Source organism: Ursus arctos, unplaced genomic scaffold (assembly GCF_023065955.2).
Source record: "Ursus arctos isolate Adak ecotype North America unplaced genomic scaffold, UrsArc2.0 scaffold_10, whole genome shotgun sequence".
Classification (NCBI taxonomy): Eukaryota; Metazoa; Chordata; class Mammalia; order Carnivora; family Ursidae; genus Ursus; species Ursus arctos.
The window spans coordinates 56,066,364-56,089,998 of NW_026622764.1; the positions used below are offsets into that span (position 1 = coordinate 56,066,364).

The window sequence follows — 23,635 nt, forward strand, 5'->3', positions numbered from 1 at the left end:
ACCCTGACCAGCTCTCTCCTTCCTCTCCTTGTGGCAAAGCTACATAACACTGAGTCTGCATAAAAAATCCACTGACTTATTTTTCTGTTCAGAAAAAGGCTTTCCCTCTGATCACCACCGAAGCTAAAATCCATCATTAAACAAGTTTAGAGTTGGTTCATTAAACAGGAATTGTTTCTAATTCAAACACTCAAGTTCTCCTGCCACCTTTTTCCATTATCCAGACTATTTTGTATTTAAGGCATTTTAAGAGTCACTATTAAGAGGGCAAAATTACAGAAAACCACTTTCATATAGAATGTAATGCATAATTTATAAATCAACCTATATAATAATTCTTTCCCTAAAGGTATAATACTTCTTTACAAATTAGTATTTTAAGAATTAGGTATTTTAAAAATGAAATACTTTTTAAAGGTCCTGAAGTTCTTAGGGCTTTTTAAAGGTACTAAGATTATTCCTAAATGATTAAAAACAATAAGACATAGCACAGACTTTCTCCAGGTTCTACCATGAATCATATTGCTAATGGAGAACTTAGTGTTAAGATGTGATTATGGCAAGAATGATCAGAACAGAGGATTCAATAGGTATAGTCCCAAAATATATAAGAGGAAATTTCCTGTGACAAATCTAATCTCTAGAGCAGCTGGAAAGAAACTTTTAGAATATCTCTATTTTTATCTAAACTAAGAAATCAAGCTTTACTAATATTTAATATGTAGCTGGACAACAGTGCATATTATTGTAATGTTTAGAGACCACTTCTCTAGAGTACCATCAGTTCTGTAGGCAGCCTCTGATTTCACTACTTTTTGACTCTAATATTTTAAATACAATAATTTGGATTTATACGTTCTAAGTATAATAATCTTGAAATGTATATAATATTGAAAATTTTATCTTTGTTATACTATGCAATAAGTAAATGTTTATTCTTGAATCACTTTTAACATGAGATATTTATTTAACAAATCTTGGTAATTTATAGTTTCTTTGCATTATCATAGAACTGAGAGATTAAATATAAATCCTCATTTTACAGATGCCCAGATTATGAAGTAATTTGTGTCAAGTCTTTGGATTCATAGTTTCAGTGCTTTTTCCAATGCATCATCCAACTCATAGGACAAATAGCAGAATCTCATTATCCATCAAATGAGTGATAACCGTGCCATTGCACAAGATGGAAAGGTAAGGTATTTCTCATAGAACTCTAAGAAGAAGAAATTCTTTTTTAACTTTTTACTTTAAAATAATTATATATTCACATGAAGTTGCAAAAATAGTACAGAGAGGACCCATGTGCCTGCCCCCACTTTCCCTCACTATGTTTAAGACAATAATATACTGCAAACGCTAAGATAAAGCAAAGACTTGGATTGAATCAGCTGACCAAACTCTGGAAAAACTAACTGGCCAGAAGCTGAAGGCTGAAAAGGACTGTTTTGGGGCAAGGAGTCTGAATGAGGGGAGCTGTTCTAGAGAAAAGAAGAAGGGGAAGGGGAAGGGGGAAGGAGACCACTAAACCAACACATTCCTTGGTCAGAAGAGAAGTGATAGCCTCTATACCAGATAGACATTTTTTGTGCTTTTTTTTCTTTTGGTCCGTTATTTCATCATTTATCATTTCTTTTAAAGTTTTCCAGGTAACGTCATTGCCCATCATAACTTAAATCCCTACAGGTCACAGCAAGGTTGCAATAAAAAAGAATAACTTTCTGACTCCATCATCTAAGGGCAACCTTGTAGGAATATTAGCCCTCCTTAAAGTCCATAGGGGCTGGGGGGATGGCTTGTTTTAGTGTAATTCCATAGACACCATGTAGCATCCTCCTCCTTTTCCACTCCTGAGTGAGGGCCCCTCCTGGGGTCCTGGCTACTCCCAGTTGTGTGGAAGAGAGTAAGTGCCCAGGCCACTCTGATGTGGAAGGCACAAAGGCAACACTGCCCAGCTCTCTGTGTTTTAGAGAGATAGTAGTTAGATGCTGTGGCTTTACAGAGCCTTCCTCTTTACCGTGGTATATGGCATGGTGTAATTCAGCTGGGTGCTAGAATACAAAGCAATGAAGATGATAAGATACACGTACGTGTTACTGTGGCATTAATGAGACAAAAGCAAACTACTGGAAGGAGGTCAAGAAAGCCTTCCCAAAAGAAAAAAAAATTGGCGTTAAGTTTTAAGGATGTGCACAAGTTAGCTAAGAGAACAAACATTAGGGATGGGGATGCTAGGGAAGGGAAGCATTCCAAGTAGAATAAGAAAGAGTATGATGTGTTTGAGAATGGTATGCTGCTCAACAACGCAGAACAAAGGATATGTAGAGGGGATAGAGTAATGGTAGAATATTAAAGTCGCAAGAATTTCTTGAGTGCTTCCTTAGGTTGCACTCTTTACAGTACGTTGTCTTAATTAGTCCTTACCATAAACTGCAACTTAATTCTGGCCCTGTTTTTCAGATGAAATAGTAGAGACTTAACTAACTTGCCTGGGGTCACATAGCTAGTAAGAGGCAGGGCTAGGACTCAAATCCATCTGTGATTCCAATCTGGAGCTCTTTCCATTTGACCACGTGGCCTCTTTCCACATGAAGTAGAAAGCAAATGGGCCAAATAATAAAAGGCCTTGGCAATGCAACAGCAAGATATATCACAGGATCCAACAACAGATTTTAAGGAAGAGGATGACCTAATGCCCTTTGTGTTGAGGAGGCCTCCTGTTGTGCAGTGGGGAGGATGGTGAGCCTGGAGCCAGGGGGACCATGTTAAGACTCTATCCAGTCAGCCCAGGTGGAACATTAAAAGTCCTTGAACTCAATGCGACAGTAGGATGGGCTTAAAGAGAGAGGAGAGGATGATTTTGAGAAAATTTTGATTAATTTTGAGAAAACATTAATATACTTCTCCATAATAATAAGTCAAAGAAATAGAAACGTTTTAATTGATGCCGGGAGCATGTTTGATAAAATCCAATATCCAGTATTCACTTTTGATCAAAGAAATTTTAGTAAATGGCTACCTATATGCACTGAAAGCTAGCTTTGTGTTTGTGAAATTCTAATAGCATATCCATTAAATATAGGAATCAATACTTAATGCTCTAATGTTATTCTGGAAGTACTAGCTAATGCACTTTGATAAGAAAATAAAGTAAGGACTATGAAGACTGAAAAGGATGCAGAAAATTTATCATTATTTATAAACTATGCAATTAGACTTGTTGGCTAAGGGATGCACACAGCTCCTTTCCCCTATCCCCTAGCTCCATTTCAATTTTGGATTCGTCAAGTTCAAAGGCATTTTACAGGTGCCCTCCCAAGAGAACGGAGCTGTTACTGTGCTATGGTAGCACATTGTCCAGTGGAGCTACTAGGAATGGCTCTTTTGACTCTTTTTTTTTTTTTTAAGATTTTATTTACTTACTTGACAGAGACAGCCAGCGAGAGAGGGAACACAAGCAGGGGAAGTGGGAGAGGAAGAAGCAGGCTCTCAGCGGAGGAGCATGATGTGGGGCTCGATCCCAGGACTCTGGGATCACTCCCTGAGCCGAAGGCAGACGCTTAACGACTGAGCCACCCAACTTTTGACTCTTTTTATAAGGCTTGGGGAAACAATGTCAGAGCCCCATCTTGGGAGATAGCCAACCCATTAACTCCCCTTGTAGCTTTTCATTCCTTGTGCCTAAAAGCCAAGACAAGCCCAGTGATATAGTCTAAGTGCCCCAAGCTTTGGAGCAAATACATTTTTGCTCTTGCACAGTTTTCTTCTGGCCAAAGTGCATTGCAGGGGCAAGAGCCAAGATTGAGGATGGGACTCTAAGGTAGAAATAAACAGGGAAGATTTCATTGCCTGCTTTGGTTCTAAATCATGTAGGCATACATAGCATACTGGTGTGGCCTAATTTGCTGAGTTCAACATTAGAGCCCAGGCAAATCATCAGATAATAGTGATGATTTACCTGGCTCTTTTTTTTGTTTGTTTGGTTGGTTTGGTTCGGTTTTTGTTTGTTCATTTTGGGTGTGTGTGTGTGTATGTGTATGTATTTTATGTGTATGTATTTTTCTTGGGGACTTTAGAGAAAAGAAGGTCAAGAACAGGATTGGGGTTTTTCTGGATTTCCTTGTCAAACACCACTTTAGTTTTTCCCACTTAGGGTATGACTTATGTATACCTCAAAAACCCAAGAAAATATACTAAAAAACTTTTAGAAATAATAGAGGTTAGTGATGCAGCCAGCTACAAAATCAGTACACAAAAATCAATATGAAGAAAACTATAAAACTACTGAGACAAAGGAAGGCAAAATGGAGAAACATGCCGTTTGTAGAAGGAAGACTTGATAATATAAGGATGTCCGTTTTCCTAAAATTAATTTATAAGTGTAAAATTGTGTTAATAAAGTTCTCACTGATTTTATTTAAATAATTCTAAAATCATGACAGTGTAGTTTGGTAGAACCCTTTGGAAGCTTTGACTTTAGGTATTAAATTTGTCCTATGACTCAATAATCCTACCTTTAGGAATTTGTTAGTATGAAAAGATATATGCAGAAAGGTGTATAGCATTTTTATAATTGGGAAAAGTAGAAAGCAACCTATATATTCTATAACTAACTAGTTAGTTTATTACAAAAAAAGTATGGCAAATACTGTTGATTGTCCACCTAAAAGCTACCCTCTCTTTCTCTCTCTCTTTCTTTTCCTTTCTCTTCTTTCGTTTTTTTCTTTCTTTTCTTTTCTTTCTTTCTTTCTTTCTTTCTTTCTTTCTTTCTTTCTTTCTTTCTTTCTTTCTCTCTCTCTCTCTCTCTCTCTCTCTTTCTTTCTTTCTTTCTTTCTTTCTCTCTCTCTTTTTCTTTTTTACTTTTTATTAGGGGAAATTTCACACATATACAAAAATAGACAGAATAAGTTTCCATGCACCTTTCAGCTTCATCAATTAGCAATTCACAGCCAAACTTGTCTTATCAGTACTTCTATCCACTACCATATTATTTTGAAGCATCTTATCATTTCATCTGTAAATATTTCAGTGGATGTTTCCTAAAGACAAGGAGTCTCTTTTGAAAAACAACCAAAATACTATTATGATACTCTGAAAAACTAACACTAATTCCTAAGATTCTTTCAGAGTTCAGCTTTTCAATTACGTTGCAAGTACCATATATGTTTTTTTAACAGTTTAAGTGACTTGGAATTCAAAGTATGCACATTGCAATTGGTTGATATGTCTTTTAAATTTCTTTTAACTCTCCAGCACCTTTTGTTTCCTTGCAATGTATTTGTTGGAGACACCAGGTTCTTTGTCCTCTAGATCTTCCAAAATCTGGAATTTCCTGAAGCAGTCTCCATATTTCCCATAAATTAGTAATCTAGAACCTTGATTATATTCAAGTTTTATATTTTACTTTTTTGCCAAGATGACTTCTTAGATGGTGTTGTGTCCTTCCATCAGAGGGATAGAATGGATTGTTCCTGCGATGTTAATGGTTGTTGATACTCAATGTCTATATCCATGCTATACTGAGTATGGTATACTGAATTAGATACTAACGTAATTCGGTAGATGTTTTAAATGGTGAAATCCTAACTCTATCATTTCTTCTTCATTTATTAGCTGGAATATGTCTATAGAGGGGAAATACTTTCCTCAATGATTTGATTTCCCAGTGATATAGGACAAACATGATTCTTTCTCTTAATTTGCCGGTTTTCAAAACAATGAGTTGTTTCACTAGTGTGCTCCAGTGGTGACCAAATGAGTTTGTTTGTTGGTATCATTGTGAATTCATGGATTTAAACTTGCTTCAAGTGTTTCATCTCCTTTTTCTTGCGCACAGATCCCTGTTTTTGTTTAGGTAATAATGCAGTCAGTCACAGAGAAGAAATCCCAGCTTGACTGACCCTATCTTATCAATTCATTCTCATTTGGCAATGTCTAGGGTGGGTATATGACTGGTGTTGACTGTAGATACATATGAGGAAGATCACTTCCAAGAAAGACCCCTCCACCCCACTCAGGTGCCCCCTTCTTCTCCCCTATCCCTTGACCCCAGCTTTTTTCACATATCACAAGAGGACTTAATGTTAGGAGAGCTGCTGCTCAACTTGGAACATCTGAGTGGATACTTGTGATACGTAGGCACAATTATGAACATTAATACTGCAGATCTAGACTTACTGACAGAGAAAGATATCTATGATATTGCTGATATAGTACATATTGTTAAAACTATTTACATAAGATTGAACACAAGTGCATATATTTACACCGAGACTTGCCTGGAATTAAGTTCATCAAAGTATTAAGAGTGGTCATCTCTTACTGATGACAGATTGGTGAATTTCCATTTTATTTGTTGTATTCTTCTCTAAGGTATAAGGCTTAAATTTTTGTGTAAATAATTAACTTTTTGGAAAGTATGATTCTGTGCAATTCTCACTTCACTCATGTTACTTATAATGAATTCTTTTCAAAAAAATATATCCCATCATAAAAATTCTTTTTTATAAGACCCCATAACTGGCATCACATCACATGATTTTTCTCCATAGTATAATCATCAGGCAGGAAATGTTTTGATTCTGGAATAACATTTCCTGATAAACATTTTTTGGAAACATTTTAAGCATTTCCTGATCTGAAAATTTTTGTGACTTTTTTTTCCTTTGTGTATCTTATTGTTATAATCAACAATACTGTCGAGCCCAGTGGGACATAATCATCCTGTGGAAGAAAAAACTTTTAGAAAAACACGAGGTTTTTTAGAGACATCTTCCAGTTGCCAAGAAAATACAATTGGCACAATTTTCACTTAGTGGTAAAAATAATAAGTAGTCTTCCTTTAGCCTACATTTAAGAAATTTCAATTTCTTTGGTACATTTAATTCTCCCAAGAAACTGCATATTCTTAAAACCAAAAAGATATTAAAAAAAAAAATCTAGGCCTCCAGAATAAAATTAGAAAGGGCCTTTTTTCCTATTGCTTAATTACCCTTTATGTGGCTGGTTCCGCCAGCGCATCAGCACAGGAATCCAGGGCTATGCCAACCATGACAGTAATCAAAGGAAATAGAACCAACAACTCTCCATGGCTCATGTGCCATATGCCCTGTGTTACCATAGTTACTGGGGCAACTTCAGTGAAGGAGATAACCTTGCTCTCCTGGACCTCCCAAACTACGGTGGGGAAATCCCCTGAAGACATGCGGGGAGATGAGCTGGAGATGAATCTGGAAAGGGAGTTCTCTGAGGGCATTCCTGCAGGACTGAAAAATTCATACACTCCAACCACTGTCAAAGTGTTAAATGTATGGTGTGGAGAAATAGAAATTGACTAGCTAGAACGTCTAAGAACACCACTTTTTTTTTGTTTGTTTGTTATATTAGTCACCATACAGTACATCCCCAGTTTCTGATGCAATGTTCCATGATTCATTATTTGCATAAGAATACCACTTCTGAGTCAAAAGAAAATCATGGAAAACACTGAGCTTAAAAAAATAAAAAATAAAAAAATAAAAAAAAAGAAAAAACACTGAGCTTAGCCTGATAGCTTTTACGCCCAGTTCGTTACAGAATAGGCTTTTAGATTTCTAGAACTAGGACTAATATGTCAATGTTTGTATGAATTTTTCAGTCCTGCAGTGGTGCTTTAATCTAAAATGTAACAAGAAATCTTAGTTTAAAGATGGAAAACATGGTATAGTATAGTCGATTGGAGCTTTTCTTTCTTTCTTTCTTTCTTTCTTTCTTTCTTTCTTTCTTTCTTTCTTTCTTTCTTCCTGCACAGCACATTTGCTTGCAGTACCCCATTTCTCTTGGGGAATGCTTTCCCAATTCCATACAGTCTGGATGAGACTATCAGTCATACTGCCCATTACTCTCTGGCTCTGGGGTGGTCATGTGACCCACTCATGGTTCATTATATGTTTGGTATACTGATTGATCTAGGAATGGACACACAATTCAGCAGGAAAAGAGTTTTCCTCTGGATTGATGCACAATGTGAGGAGCCAGTTGCTTTTCTGCTGGGGTTGCTGTGCTGGGAAAATGTGAATCTGGTGCTGTCAGTGAATGTCTTCTCTAGCTGCATGGAGGAAGCCTGTCTTTAGCGGAAAGGAAAAGAGACCAACAGACAGAAGAAAGCAGAGGTAGACATGGAAATAAAGAGAGATAGAGATGAGGGGGTGGTGAAGAGAGGGAAATGAAAAAACAATAATACTTCTTATGCCTAAATCGAAATTCATCCCTGGACTTCCCAGTTTGATGAGCTAACTTACTTTCTCCTGCAGTCTTCCTGTCTCTCTTTTCGTTGAGTTAGCTTGTCTTGGGTTTCTGAACTTGCAAGTGACAGAATACAAGTTGCTACCTATCACTGTCTCATCTTTGAGCCCCATCATGAATCTACTCATACAAACCCTTGTGAACAATGTAGTTTTCTAAATATTTCATAGAAGAGAAAAAAAGAGGAGGCTGACAAGATATATCCACAGCACACAGCCAACAAACAGTCATAGGGGTGTCTTGTCTCTCCATTCCTAATTGAAGTGGTTCCCTTCTGCTTCTCCCGCCTCACAACCTCCAGCTCCCTTGGTTCCTTCTGTTACATAGAACAATTTATCTTTTTTCACTTGAGTATTTTCTTGAGGTTCTGATTTGTATTCCAAGTACTTTTTCTTTAAAACTAAAACCAATGTATCTATTTTATTTTAAACATTAGTTGGTCTCAAATTGTAATTCTTAAGGCATGACTTCCTGGTTAAGTGGAATGGAGTATGTGATTCACACCCCCATGTATGCCCAAAGCAAGCCACCAGCCAATTGCTGCCATGAAAACAGTGAAAGTGCTCAAACATTTGTAAATGAAGAGAAAGGGACCAATGATAGAGATGCTTGGGTCATTCCTTAGGCCAAGCTTTGATCAGTTTACCAACTCAGCTATATGAAAGGAAGAAATGGAACAGATCATCCAAGAAAGGGCTACATTCATGCATCCATGCATGAAGTCTTCTGTTGCACAGTGGTTCTGCCCAAGAGTAATCATGACCCAGGATTAGTTCTGGAATCAAATTACTATTCCCTTAATTGGAGGAGAAGAGGAAAGGATGAAGACGGTATGGCAGAATACTGGTTGTCCCTGCAATATCAGCTCTCTTCTTCTTAAGTAATAAAAGCCCTCAAATTTAGATGAGTTCTAGCCACCTAGAATAAAAGCTGTATTTACCAGCTGCCCTTGAAGCTATGTGTGGGATAGGGCTAAGTGCTAGACAATGAGATGTAAGCATAAGGTGATAGGTGTCCTGAAAGTGTCCTTAGAGGTGGGGGATATGCCTCCTCCTCCACTTTTCCTCCTTCTTGTTGGCCAGCATGCAGATGTGATTGCAAGATCTGGAGTAACCTCTTGGGCCACAGGTAGAAGTCACATGTTTAAGATAGCATGGCAACAAGTTAGAAGGAGCCTGGGTCTCTGATAATTGTAGAGTTGCCATACCAGCCTCTCTCTTATGAATCATCTGCTCATGGTAGCTGAACCTATTTTAACTGATACCAACAGAGATATCACCTACTTTATTGAGGTAATATCAAGAAGACCTTGAACTCCATGCTAAGAAATTTAAATTTTTTTAATATATGATGAGGAACAAATAACGGATTTTAGATATGAAGAAAAATTCATTCACATTTGTGGTACTCTTGCATTTTCCCTTTACATCACTAGGAACTAGAGCACAACTTTTAAAATTTCATTAACCACAGGAGCAAAGAAAAGAAAGGGAACAATAGAAGTGATTTTGCCAATCTTAATCTTCACTTAAGACAAGTTTAGTATTGATATGATATACATAGGAATTTCTAAGAAATGAATGGACAATGTTAGAATAAAATTTTCAGTTAACAACATCTATTTTTTTTCCAGCTCTGGAGATTTACTGGTCTTCTGCATAAAATTATTTACTCTCTTCTTTTTGGATTAGTAATCAGTAATGGATCACTAGCAAGTAATAAATAAATTAAAATAGAAGTAAGGGACTAGGATGGTACAATGGACATATGCAATTTTGGGCTCCCCAGGGTTCATTCTCTGGTTCTAACAGCACTGTGGTTTCCTGTAGAGGAACTTCCACTTTCAATATGAGTGTAAAAGGATATGGTCCTCAACAAGTCCTTCTGCCATCATCGAAAGGTTTTGAATTTTTAAAACCCTTGTAGTTGTTGTTATTTGTGGATACTCTATCTTAAAGAAGTTGATTTTTGCCTGAGTGTGCATGTGATTATATACAGCACAGCATGGATTTTCCACTCAGTATTTTTGAGATTTATCCATGGTGAATCATTTTGATCTCGTTCATTTTATTTATTTATTTATTTATTTATTTATTTATTTATTTATATTATGTTCAATTAGCCAACATATAGTATATCATTTGTTTTTGGTGTAGTGTTCAATGATTCATTAGTAGCATATAACACCCAGTGCTCATCACATCATGTGCCCTCCTTAATAGCCATCACCTGGTTATCCCATCTCCCCACCCCCCCTCCCTTCCATAACCCTCAGTTTGTTTCCCAGAGTCCAGAGTCTCTCATGGCTTGTCTCCCTCTCTGAATTTGTCCCATTCAGTTTTCCCTCCCTTCCCCTATGGTTCTGTGCACTATTCCTTATATTCCACATATGAGTGAAACCGTATGATAATTGTCTTTCTATGCTTGACTTAGTTCACTGAGCACAATCTCCTCCAGTTCTATCCATGTTGATGCAAATGGTAGGTATTCATCCTTTCTGATGGCTGAGTAATATTTGATTGTATATATGAACCACATCTGCTTTATCCATTCATCTGTTGAAGGATATCTTGGCTCCTTCCACAGTTTGGCTATTGTGGACATTGCTGCTATAAACATTGGGGTGCATGTGCCCCTTTTTTTCACTACATTTGTATCTTTGGGGCAAACACCTAGTAGCCCAGAAATGGACCCTCAACTCTATCGTCAACTAATCTTTGACAAAGGAGGAAAGAATATCCAATGGAAAAAAAGACAGTCTCTTCAATAAATGATTCTGAGAAAATTGGACAGCCACATGCAGAAGAATGAAACTGGGCCATTCTCTTACACCATAAACTCAAAATGGGTGAAAGACCTAAATGTGAGACAGGAATCCATCAAAATCCTAGTGGAGAACACAGGCAGTAACCTCTTTGACATCAGCCACAGCAACTTCTATCAAGACACGTCTCTAAGGCAAGGGATACAAAAGCAAAAATGAACTATTGGGACTTCATCAAGATAAGAAACTTCTGCACAACAAAGGAAACAGTCAATAAAACTAAAAGGCAATGCACAGAATGGGAGAAGATATTTGCAAATGACATATCAGATAAAGGGCTAGTAACCAAGATCTATAAAGAACTTCTCAAACTCAACACCCAAAAAACAAATAATCCAGTCAAGAAATGGGCAGAAGACATGAACAGACACTTCTCCAAAGAAGACCTACACATGGCGAACAGACACATGAAAAAATGCTCTACATCACTAGCCATCAGGGAAATACAAATCAAAACCACAATGAGATAACACCTTACACCAGTTAGAATGGCAAAAATTAACAAGACAGGTAACAACATTTGTTGTCGAGGATGCGGAGAAAGGGGAACTCTCTTACACTGTTGGTGGAAATGTATGCTGGTATAGCCACTCTGGAAAACAGTATGGAGGTTCCTCAAGACGTTAAAAATAGAGCTACCCTATGACCCAGCAATTGCACTACTAGTTCATTCATTTTAGCTCTGATATAATATTCAGTTTTATAAATTTATTAGATTGAACTATATCAAAATGGCTGAATAGCAGCAATTTTGTATGGTTCAACAAAATACCACAATTATCTATTTTCCAACTGATGAACATCTAAATTACTTTTAAAATTTCATTACTGCAAGCCATGATGTAATGAAAATCCAATTATATATCTCCTTAAGTACAAGTCCAAAAGTTTCTCTAGGCTATCTATTGAAGAGTAGAATTGCTAAGGTCTTGGGGTATGCACAAATTCTGTTTTACGAAATAACACCAAATTATTTCTCAAAGTGTTTGCATCCATTTCCACTTACCAGCATTGTATGAGAATTTTCTCATCCTGACCAACACTTGGCATCATCACCAATCTTGCCGATCTGATGGACCTGAAAAGATATTTTCTTTTTTAAATTTGCATTTCCTTGATTATTAACCAGTTTGTATTTATATTAATTGGACATTCAGGTCTTCATTTCTTTGAACTTACTCTTTATATTATTCCCAGTTATTTAGCAGTTATTTGACTTTTATCTCTTGATTTCTAGAAGTTCTTCAAATAATTGGACTACTGAATCATTGTTAAATATATGCATTGTGAGTATCTTCTCTAAATCCCTGGCCTGTCTTTCAATATGTTTTGTTTTACAGAGGTTTTAAATTTGTAAACCCTCTAATTATATTTCCTTTGTGATTTGTGCTTTTTGAATCATGTATAGGAATTCATTCTACCTTGTCATAAAAACATTCTTCTACATTATTTCTTCCAAGTCGTGAAGTTTTGCTCTTCACACTTGAACCTTTAATCCATCTGGAGTTGAGCTTATATATGGTACAAGATGCAGGTCTAACCTTTTCCCTCCATATGGGAACACATTGTTCTTGCATCATTTATTGAATAGACATCTTATTACATTGAGTCGTAATGCCACTTCTGTCGTGTACCAAATTTCCACACTTATAAGCTCTTTTTCTGGACCTCCTTTTTCCTGGTTAGTTGATCTATTTTTCTGTCCATTTGCCAATGCCACATTATTTTACTTTATTTAGTTTTATAGTAAGTATTGCTATCTGGAAAGATATCTTTCTATGTATTCTCTTCTCCTTTCTTATATTTTTTCTTTCAAAAATTTCCTAGCTATTCTTGGCTCTTCCCTATTTACTTGAAGTTTAGGCTCAGCTTATGAAGTCTCCTGAAAATTTGTTTGGATTTCCATTGAATTTGTAGATTAATTTGGAGGAAGAGCTGACATCTGTGAGATCCTGAGTCTTCCCAACCATGAGCATAGTCTATTTTCCCATTTAGTTAGGTCTTCTTTTATGTTACTATGTAATACTTGATAATGTTTTCATAAATGTCTTTCATATCTCTCATGTTAGTTGTATTCTTAGGTTGCTTTTGTAAATGGAATAATTTTTTAAAATACATTCTAACTGGTCGTTGCTAGTGTATTAGGATACCACTGAATTTTTAATATTGCCCTTGTAACACACCACCTTGCTAAACTCCTTCGTAGATTCTCTTGGATATTCTGTATAGACAATCCAAATCTCTGGAAATGATTTTTTCCATTGCATTTCATTTTTCTTTCTTATTTCTATCTCTGGCTAAGACCTCTAGAACTAAGTTGAATGGAACTAGTAATGGTAACATCTTTGTAATGTTCCTGACTTGAAACAAAATGCTCTGTTTCACTATCAGGTATGAGATTTGTAGTACATTTTTGAGAGATACTTTTATCAGTTGAAAAGTTCCCTTATCACCCTAATTTCTAAAGCGTTCTTTTTGATTATTAAAAATTGTTAATAAATATTGAATTTTTTAAATTTTGGGGAGCATATATTGAGATTATGTATTTTAAAAAATTTATTAATGTGGCAAATTACATTAATAGGATTTCATGACTTAAACCATCCTTATATTCCTGGAATAGCTCCTTGTCATGTTAATTTTTTATACACATTGTTGAATTCAGTTTGCTAATATTCTATTTGGGATATTTGCATCCATATTCATACCTAAGCTTATTTCCAATTTGGAAAATGATTATGCTTTTTGTATTAGAAATATTTTGTATTAGAAAAGAGTTACTTGCTTCTTAAAGTGTTGGTAAAACTTGTTTGTAAAATCTTCTGGATGTGAGACTTTCTTGGTGTATAAATTTTTTTTTTAATATTTTATTTATTTATCCTACAGAGATAGAGACATCCAGCGAGAGAGGGAACACAAGCAGGGGGAGTGGGAGAGGAAGAAGCAGGCTCATAGCAGAGGAGCCTGATGTGGGGCTCGATCCCACAACGCCGGGATCACGCCCTGAGCCGAAGGCAGACACTTAACCGCTGTGCCACCCAGGCGCCCCTGAACAGTTTATACTTTTTAAGACTTCCTTTATGGCCTACCTAAGTGCTTGGTTTTTGTAAATTCTCTATGTGTGCTCAGAACTTTAATTGTTGGGGGGATTTTTCTCATGTACTCGTATATTAAGCCTTTCAATATTATTGTTCACATTTTCTAACTTTTTTTCTGTCTTATCTTTGTCTTCTCTTTCACCTATTCTGGTATTTTATCAAATTTCCCTTTTTAAAAAAATATGCTCTTAAAGCTATGTTGTTCATTGTGTACACAGTCAAGATTGTTATCTCTTCTGATAAATTATTTCTATCATTAAGTACCAATCCTCTTTATCATTAAAACTAAAGTTTGACTTAAAGTCTCTTTTGTCTGATGCTATAACTACATCTCCTTTGTTTGGCTTAGTATTTGCTTGGTGTGTCTGTCTGTCTTTTTCTTCCTCTTAATTTTGACCTTTCTGTGTCCTTATGATTTGAGTGTGTTTCTTACAAAAAACATAGAACTGGATTTTAGCCTTTTCCTCGGTGAGGCTCTGGTCTTTAATAAGCTAGTTTTGAAGTGCCTGGGTGGCTTAGTCCATTGAGCATCCAACTCTTGATTTCAGCCCAGGTCATGATCTCAGGATCCTGGGATCTAGCCCCACGACAGTCTCTTTGCCCAGCAGGGAGTCTGCTTGAGGATTCTCTCTCCTTCTGCTCCTCCCCCTGCTCATGTGCTTTCTCTCTCTCTCTCAAATAAATAAACAAATCTTCAAAAAAAAATAAGCTAGTTTAAACCATTGTATTATAAGTACTGACATATTTTGTGTTATTTCTGCTGTCTTATTTTGTTTTGTATTTACCTAGCTTTGCTTTTGTACTCCCCTATTACTATCACTTTTCTCTAATATTGGATGCTTACTTGGTCCTTCAACATTTTAACTGTTTTATTGATTATCTTACGTTTTTAGCACACATAATTGACCTAATAAACTCTGAAGTTGTGTTAATCTGTTTAATTGAACTATGCCTCTCAGTATTCATGCTCTTGTGCAGTGCCCATCCCTTGAGTCTGGGCTTATCTTTAACCAGTTGAATATGGTAGAAGTGATGCTATGTTAGATCACAATCTAAGATTTTAAAAGGCCTGGTAGCTTCTACTTTTATACTCTCAGGAGCCCTGAGCTTACATGTAAGAAGTCTGGCTGTCCTGCTGGAAAGCCACATGGAAAGACCATTTGGAAAAGCCACATGGAGAGGGAACAGCCTTGAGATTATGCAGAAGAGAACTGAGGAAATGGGCTGACAGTGGGAATCAAGGTCCCAGCATGTGACCCCAGTTGAGTGGTCCAGCTGGCATCACCAGGTGGTTGAGCCATACCAGTACAGGTACCAGACAAGTGAATGAAAAAAAACATCTACCCACAGAACTGTGAGCATATAAAATGATTGTTTTAAGCCTCTGATACTTGAGGTATATTGCTACACAACAACAGATAACTAAAATGTTAATGAAATCTTAATCCTCATACTGAATTACATAACATTCTTGTGTTTAATTTCAGTTTTCTCCCTGCTTGCCAGTCTTTTCATGTTGTGACCTTTTTGTGGTTCTATATCCTTTTCAAACATCTCAAAATTAGTCATTTATCATTTTTATAGTTAACTACTCATGGATATACCAACATGCTATCCGTCTCTTTGATTCTTACATCCTCATAGTCGAATTTTTTTCTGATGTAATTACATTCCTTAGTTGATCACTCAGTAAGAACCTGTGAGTAGTAAACTCAATTTTTATTAGTTTCAAAGCCTCTTCACTTTGCCCTTACCTTTAAATGATAGCTTAGATTGATATAAAATTGTATTTTGGCATTTATTTTTCTCTTAGTACTTTGAAGATAATACACCATTGTTCTCTGGTTTCTATTGTTGCTATTGAGTCATGTGCTATGAGTTTAAATTTCATTTCTGCTTTAGAATATGTATTTCCTTTCAGGTTCTAATTTTTTTTTCCTCATTACTCTTATTATTATGCAAATCTACTATAATGTAGGAAATTACCTTTTTTTCCACCTCAGAACTCATACTTTCACAACTTGAGGGTTCTTTCATCAACTCAGTTCTTTTTAATTCTAAAGTGATATTCTTTTCACCTAACTAGGTTTTTAATACACAGTACCCACATTTTATGGGCAGTATGCAGCTGTAGAGATTTTGCATTGTTCCCAGCTCATATAAGTCAAGACTAATCCTTGCCACAACTTGAACTGACCTTAGAAATAGTAGGGAAAAAAAGCAACGTGGATTCTTTTAAAAAGTAAATTCAGGTAAGGAGAACTATTTGAGTGTCAGATGTGAAACTGCTACATGTTTCACAAAATATGAATGGTCTCTTTAGTCTAAGATTTCATGAAGAAGTCTTTTTTCAGGTTGGAAAATAGTTTCTAGGTTTTGATCATCTCATTCACTTTTAGATTTCTTGCAAATTGAAAAAAAGTGGAGACTATTTTAGTAATTGTTAATGCTTATTTCTCATAAAATACTAAATATTTTTCTCAAAGTCCTATGCTTGGTGAATTCATAAACTAGTATGTGAACAGATTAACAACTAGCCCAGATTTTCTGATTCAAAATGCTTTACTACCCCTTTTTAGGTATTGACAGAACTACTAAAGAGAAAATCATCAAAAATAGAGAAGGTATGAGAAACTCAATCAAACAAGATCTAATTGACATATATAGAACACTCCACAAAACAACAGCAGAATACACATTTTTTTTCAGGCAACATGGAACATACCCAAGATAGACCATATCATGGACAGTAATAATAATAACAATAATAATAATAATACCTCAACAAATTTAAAAGAATTGAAATCATACAGATTCTTTTCTCTGCCCATAATGGAATTAAACTAAAAATCAATAATAGAAAAACAACAGGAAAATACCTAAAAACATGAAAATTAAATGATACACTTCTAAATAATTTTTGGGTCAAAGAGGAATTCTCAAAGGAAAGAAATACATAGAACTGAGTGAAATGGAAATACAACATATCAATATAAGTGGGATGCAGCTAAAGGAGTCCTGAGAAGGAAATTTCTAACACTAAAGGCTTACAATACAAATCAGGAAAGTTCTCAAATCAATATTTTAAGTTTTTACCCCAGGGAACTAGGAAAGGACGATGAAAATAAACCCAAAGCAAGCAGAAGAAAGAAAAGAATTAAAATATAAGCAAAAGTCAATGGAATAGGGAAACAATAAAGAAAATCAATGAAACCAGAAGCTGAATCTTTGAAAAAAATCAATAAAATTTATAAACTTCTAGCAAGACTGACCAAAATAAAAAAAGACACAAATTACCAAAATCAAAAATAAAATAACAGATATCACTACATACCTTTTAGCTATTAAAAAGTTAATAAAGGATTATTGAAAAGAACTTTAAGTTATAAATTTGACAAATAAATGGATCAATTTCTTTTCTTTTCTCTTCTTTTTTTTTTTTTTTTTTGAGCATCGTTTTTATTCAACATTTTGTTAAGAAAATAAGCCAATCATATTTTTTTTTCAAATGAGTCATTTTTCATTCCAGGAGTAAAATTTGTTTTGCTTTGCACTGATTCCTGTTCATCATCAAAACACATTCTAGGTTGTTACCAGTTTGTATAGTATTAGAAGATGTTCTTTATTAATATGGTTTTTGCTTCATTTTCCTATAGATTCAGAAAATTCATGTTTATAATATTCAAAAGGAACATTGAGAAACTATCCTAATTTTATAGTCTTTTAATTCTGAGTATTTGTTTTTAATACTTTATTAAAAAGTCTTGCATTAAAAATACCAAGAAACTATACGCTAATTATTTCAAAAATGTAATGTACTGATAATAAAACAAAAGAAAAAAAATTAACACTTTAAAAGTAGAAGGAACTATGTAATTTGGGAATATAATCGACTGCTTTTTTTTTTAAGTTTTTGCAATGTTCTTTTTTTTTATAATAACTTTTTATTATTTTATGTTAGTCACCATACAGTATATCCTTAGTTTTTGATGTAATGTTCCATGATTCATTATTTGTGTATAACACCCAGTGCACCATGCAATATGTACCCTCCTTAATACTCATCACCGGCCTATCCCAGTCCCCCACCCCGATCCCCTCTGAAGCCCTCAGTTTGTTTCCCAGAGTTCACAGTCTCTCATGGTTCATTCCCCTTTCTGTTTACCCCCCCTTCATTTTTCCGACTTCCTTCTATTACCGATCTTCCTATTTCTTATGTTCCATAAATGAGTGAAACCATATGATAATTGTCTTTCTCTGCTTGACTTATTTCACTTAGCATAATCTCCTTCAGTCCCGTCCATGTTGCTGCAAATGTTGAGTAATCGTTCTTTCTGATGGCTAAGTAATATTCCATTGTATATATGGACCACAGCTTCTTAATCCAGTCATCTGTTGAAGGGCATCTTGGCTCCTTCCACAGTGTAGCTATTGTGGACAATGCTGCTATGAACATTGGGGTGCATATGGCCTTCTCTTCACTACGTCTGTATCTTTGGGGTAAATACCCAGTAGTGCAATTGCTGCATCATAGGGTAGCTCAATTTTAAACGTTTTTAAGGAACCTCCACACTGCTTTCCAAAGTGGCTGTACCAACTTGCTTTCCAGCCAACAGTGTAAAAGGGATTCCCTTTCTCCACATCCTCTCCAACATTTGTTGTTTCTTGTCTTGTCAATTTTTGCCATTCTAACTGGCGTAAGGTGGTATCTCAATATGGTTTTGATTTGAATTTCCCTAATGGTTAATGATTTTGAACATTTTTTCATGTGTCTGTTAGTCATTTGTATGTCTTCAGTGGAAAAGTGTCTGTTCATATCTTCTGCCCATTTTGTTATTTGATTATTTGTTTCTCACGTATTGAGTTTGAGAAGTTTTTTGTAGATTGTGGATACCAGTCTTTTATCTGTAGTGTCATTTGCAAATATCTTCTCCCATTCCGTGGGCTGCCTCTTCGTTTTTTTTTTTGACTGTTTCCTTGGCTGTGCAGAAGCTTTTTATCTTGATGAAGTCCCACAAGTTCATTTTTTCTTTTGTTTCTCTTGCCTTTGGAGATGTGTCATGAAAAAAGTTGCTGTGGCTGATGTCAAAGAGGTTGCAGACTATGTTCTCCTCTATGATTTTTGATGGATTCCTGTCTCATATCGAGGTCTTTCATCCATTTGGAGTTTATCTTTGTGTACGGTGTGAGAGAGTGGTCAAGTTTCATTCTTTTGCATATAGCTGTCCAGTTTTCCCAGCACCATTTACTGAAGAGACTGTCTTTTTTCCACCAGATGTTTTTTCCTGCTTTGTCAAAGATTAGTTGCCCAAAGAGCCGAGGGTCCATTTCTGGGTTCTCTATTCTGTTCCATTGGTCTATGTGTCTGTTTTTGTGCCAGTACCATGCTGTCTTTGTGATCACAGCTTTGTAGTATAGCTTGAAATCTGGCAACGTGATGCCCCCAGCTTTGTTTTTCCTTTTCAGCAATTCCTTGGCGATGTGGGGCCTTTTCTGGTTCCACGCAAATTTAAGGGCTGTTTGTTCCAGCTCTTCGAAAAATGTCATTGTATTTTGATTGGAATGGCATTAAAAATGTAGATTGCTCTGGGTAGCATAGACATTTTAACTATGTTTATTCTGATCCATGAGCATGGAATATTTTTCCATCTGTTTGTGTCTTCTTCAATGCCTTTCAAGAGTGATTTGTAGTTTCTAGAATATAGATCCTTTATGTCTCTGGGTAAGTTAATTCCGAGCTAACGTAGGATTTTTGGTGCTATTGTAAATGGAATCGATTCCCTAATTTCTCTTTTTTCAGTCTCATTGTTCATGTATAAAAATGCAACTGATTTCTGAGCATTGATTTTGTATCCCGCCACGTTACTGAATTGCTCTATAAGTTCTAGTAATTTGGGGGTAGAGTCTTTTGGGTTTTCCATATAGAGTATCATGTCATCTGTGAAGAGAGACAGTTTGACTTCTTCTTTGCCGATTTGGATACCTTTTATCCCTTTTTGTTGTCTGATTGCTGTTGCAAGGACTTCTAGTACTATGTTGAATAATAATGGCGAGAGCGGGCGTCCTTGTCGGGTTCCTGATCTTATGGGAAAGGCTTTCAGCTTTTCCCCATTGAGAATGATATTCCCTGTAGGCTTTTCATAGATGGTTTTTATGAAATTGAGGAATGTACCCTCTATCCCTACACTCTGAAGGGTTTTAATCAGGAAAGGATGCTGTATTTTGTCAAATGCTTTTTCTGCATCAGTTGAGAGGATCATATGGTTCTTGACTCTTTCCTTATTGATATGATCTGTCACACTAATCAATTTGCGAATGTTGAACCACCCTTGCATCCCAGGGATGAATCCCACTTGGTCATGATGGATAATCCTTTTAATGTACTATTAGATCCTATTAGCTAGGATCTTGTTGAGAATTTTGCCATCCATATTCATCAGGGATATCAGTCTGTAATTCTCCTTTTTGATGGGGTCTTTGCCTGGTTTGGGGATCAAGGTAATACAGGCCTCATAGAATGAGTTTGGTAGTTTTCCTTCTGTTTCTATTTTTTGAAACAGCTTCAGGAGAATAGGTATTATTTCTTCTTTGAATGTTTGGTAGAATTCCCCAGGGAATCCGTCAGGCCCTGGACTCTTGTTTTTGGGGAGGTTTCTTATCACTGCTTCATCTCTTCATAATTAATCAGTCTGTTTAAATAATCAATTTCTTCCTGTTTCAGTCTTGGTAGTTTATAGGTTTCCAGGAAGACATCCGTTTCTTCCAGGTTGTTTAATTTATTGGTATAAAGTTGTTGATAAAAGTTTCTAATGATCCTTCCTATTTCATTGGTGTTGGTCATGATCTCTCCCCTTTCATTCATAATTTTACTAATTTGGGTCCTTTCTCTATTCTTTTGAATAAGTCTGGCCAGTGGCTTATCGATCTATTTATTCTTTCAAAGAACCAGCTTCTAGTTCTGTTGATCTGCTCTACTGTGCTCCTGGTTTCTAATTCATTGATCTCTGCTCTGATCTTGATCACCTGCCTTCTCATGCATGGGCTAGGCCTGTTCTTCTGTTCCAGCTCCAGCTTCTTGAGGTGAGAATATAAAAACTGCATTTTAGATTTTTCTATTCTTTTGAGTGAGGCTTGAATGGCTATGTATTTTCCCCTTAGGACTGCCTTTGCAGTGTCCCATAGGTTTTGGACCGATGTGTTTTCATTCTCATTGGTCTCCAAAAATTGCTTAATCTGATTTTTAATTTCCTGGTTTACCCAATCATTCTTGAGCAGGATGGTTCTTAGTTTCCAAGTGTTTGAGTTTCTTCCAAATTTGTCCTTATGATTGAGTTCCAGTTTCAAAGCATTGTGGTCTGAGAATATGCAGGGAATAATCTCAGACTTTTGGTATCAGTTGAGACCTGTTTTGTGACCCTGTATATGGTCTATTCTGGAGAAAGTTCCATGTGCATTCGAAAAGAATGAGTATTCTGTTGTTCTGGTGTATATATCTATGAGGTCCATCTGGTCCAGTATGTCATTCAAAGCTCTTGTTTCTTTGTTGATTTTCTGCTTAGGTGATCTGTCTATTGCTGATAGTGGAGTGTTGAGGTCCCTTATTATTAACGTATTATCATCTGTATGTCTCTTTATTCTGGTTAAGAGTTGGCTTGTGTATCTAGCTCCTCCCCTGTTGGGGGCATAGATATTTGTAATTGTCATACCCACTTGTTGGATACACTATACAATATAGTGTCCTTCTGTATCTCTAACTACAGTCTTTAGTTTAAAATCTAATCTGTCTGATATGAGAATTGCTACCCCAGCTTTCTTTTGAGGTCTTTTGGCATGAAAAATGGTTTTCCATCCCTTCACTTTCAGTCTGGATGTATCTTTAGGTTCAAAATGAGTCTCTTGTAGACAGCAAATGGATGGGTCATGTCTTTTTATCCAATCTGCAACCCTATGGCATTTATGGGAGCATTTAGGCCATTCATATTGAGAGTGATTATTGAGAGATATGATTTTAATGATGTCATGTTGTCTGTGAAGTCTTTGTTTCTATAGATGTGACTTTCTGTTCTGTATCACTCTTGGGGCCTTTTTACTTACAATACTCATATAGGGCTGGTTTGGTTGTCATGATTTCCTTTAGTTTCTGCCAATCTTTTTTTTTTTTTTTTTTTAAGATTTTATTTATTTATTCGACAGAGATAGAGACAGCCAGCGAGAGAGGGAATACAGCAGGGGAGTGGGAGAGGAGGAAGCAGGCTCCTAGCAGAGGAGCCTGATGTGGGGCTCGATCCCATAACGCCGGGATCACGCCCTGAGCCGAAGGCAGACGCTTAACTGTTGTGCCACCCAGGCGCCCCTAGTTTCTGCCAATCTTAGAAGGTCCTTATCCCTCTATCAATTCTGAATGACAGCCTTGCTGGATAAAGGATCCTTGGCTGCATGTTCTTCTCAGATAGAGCTTTGAAAATACCCTGGCAACCCTTCCTGGCCCGCCAGGTCTCTGTAGACAGTTCTGACATTATTCTGATATTCTTCCCTTTGTACGTAAGGATTTTCTTCCCCCTGGCCACTTTCAATACTGTATCCTTGGATCTAATATTTGCGAATGCACTATGACGTGATGTGGTGTAGGTCTGTTCTCATTGACTTTGGGAGGGGTCCTCTCTGCCTCTTGGACACGAATGCTTGTTTCCTTTGCCAGATTAGGGAAGTTCTCAGCTACAATTTGTTCAAATATCTCTCCTAGACCTCTCTCTCCAACTCCTCGGGGATGCCGATGATCCTGACATTGGAACGTTTCATTGAGTCAGTAATCTCCCATAATCTACATTCTTGAGATTGGATTTTTTTGAGCCAAGTTTCCGTTTTAACATTCTCTTCTACCATCCCATCCTCCAATTCACTAATTCGTTCTTCTGCCTCATTTACCCTGGCCATCAGAGCGTCCAGTTTAGACTGCAGTTGATTCATAGCATTTTTAATTTCTGCCAGATTCGCTCTCATTTCTGCCCTTAGAGATTCTATATTCTCGTTAATATTTTTTTCAAGCCTACACATCATCTTGACCATTGTTACTCTGAACTCCATTTCTGACAATTTGGTTATATCCATATCCATCATTTCTGTGGCAGAGGCCACAGTCTCTGTGTCCTTTCTTTACTGAGGGTTTCTCCTCCTCGTCGTTCTGATGAGGAGACGTTGCGGGGATGCCCAGAGCCCAAATTATTGACCAGGACCCAGGCAGTGTGCACTTGTTTTATAGGGACCTTAGGGATGTGGGCTTCTTGATTTTTCAGCCTGCCCTCTGGGCGAGGGGCCTGCCGTGCTGATACTCAGGCAACCCTGTTTGGGTAGAGTTGCCCCGTCCCCTGCGAGGGGGGATGAGGATGGGCACAATGTGAGCTGGTATTTCCAGGCTTTTGTTCTCTGGCAG

The 23,635-nt window shown here is 36.5% G+C and overlaps 1 protein-coding gene across 1 annotated transcript in view; it reads left to right on the forward strand.

Annotated features, from left to right (window-relative positions):
* CYSLTR2 (cysteinyl leukotriene receptor 2) overlaps positions 1–23,635 on the forward strand; it is a 127,940-nt gene that overhangs the window by 1,559 nt on the left and 102,746 nt on the right. Inside the window, exon 3 of the mRNA XM_057308733.1 lies at positions 1,046–1,194. The gene's annotated coding sequence lies outside the window, so the exon portion shown is untranslated. The remainder of the gene's footprint in view (positions 1–1,045; positions 1,195–23,635) is intronic.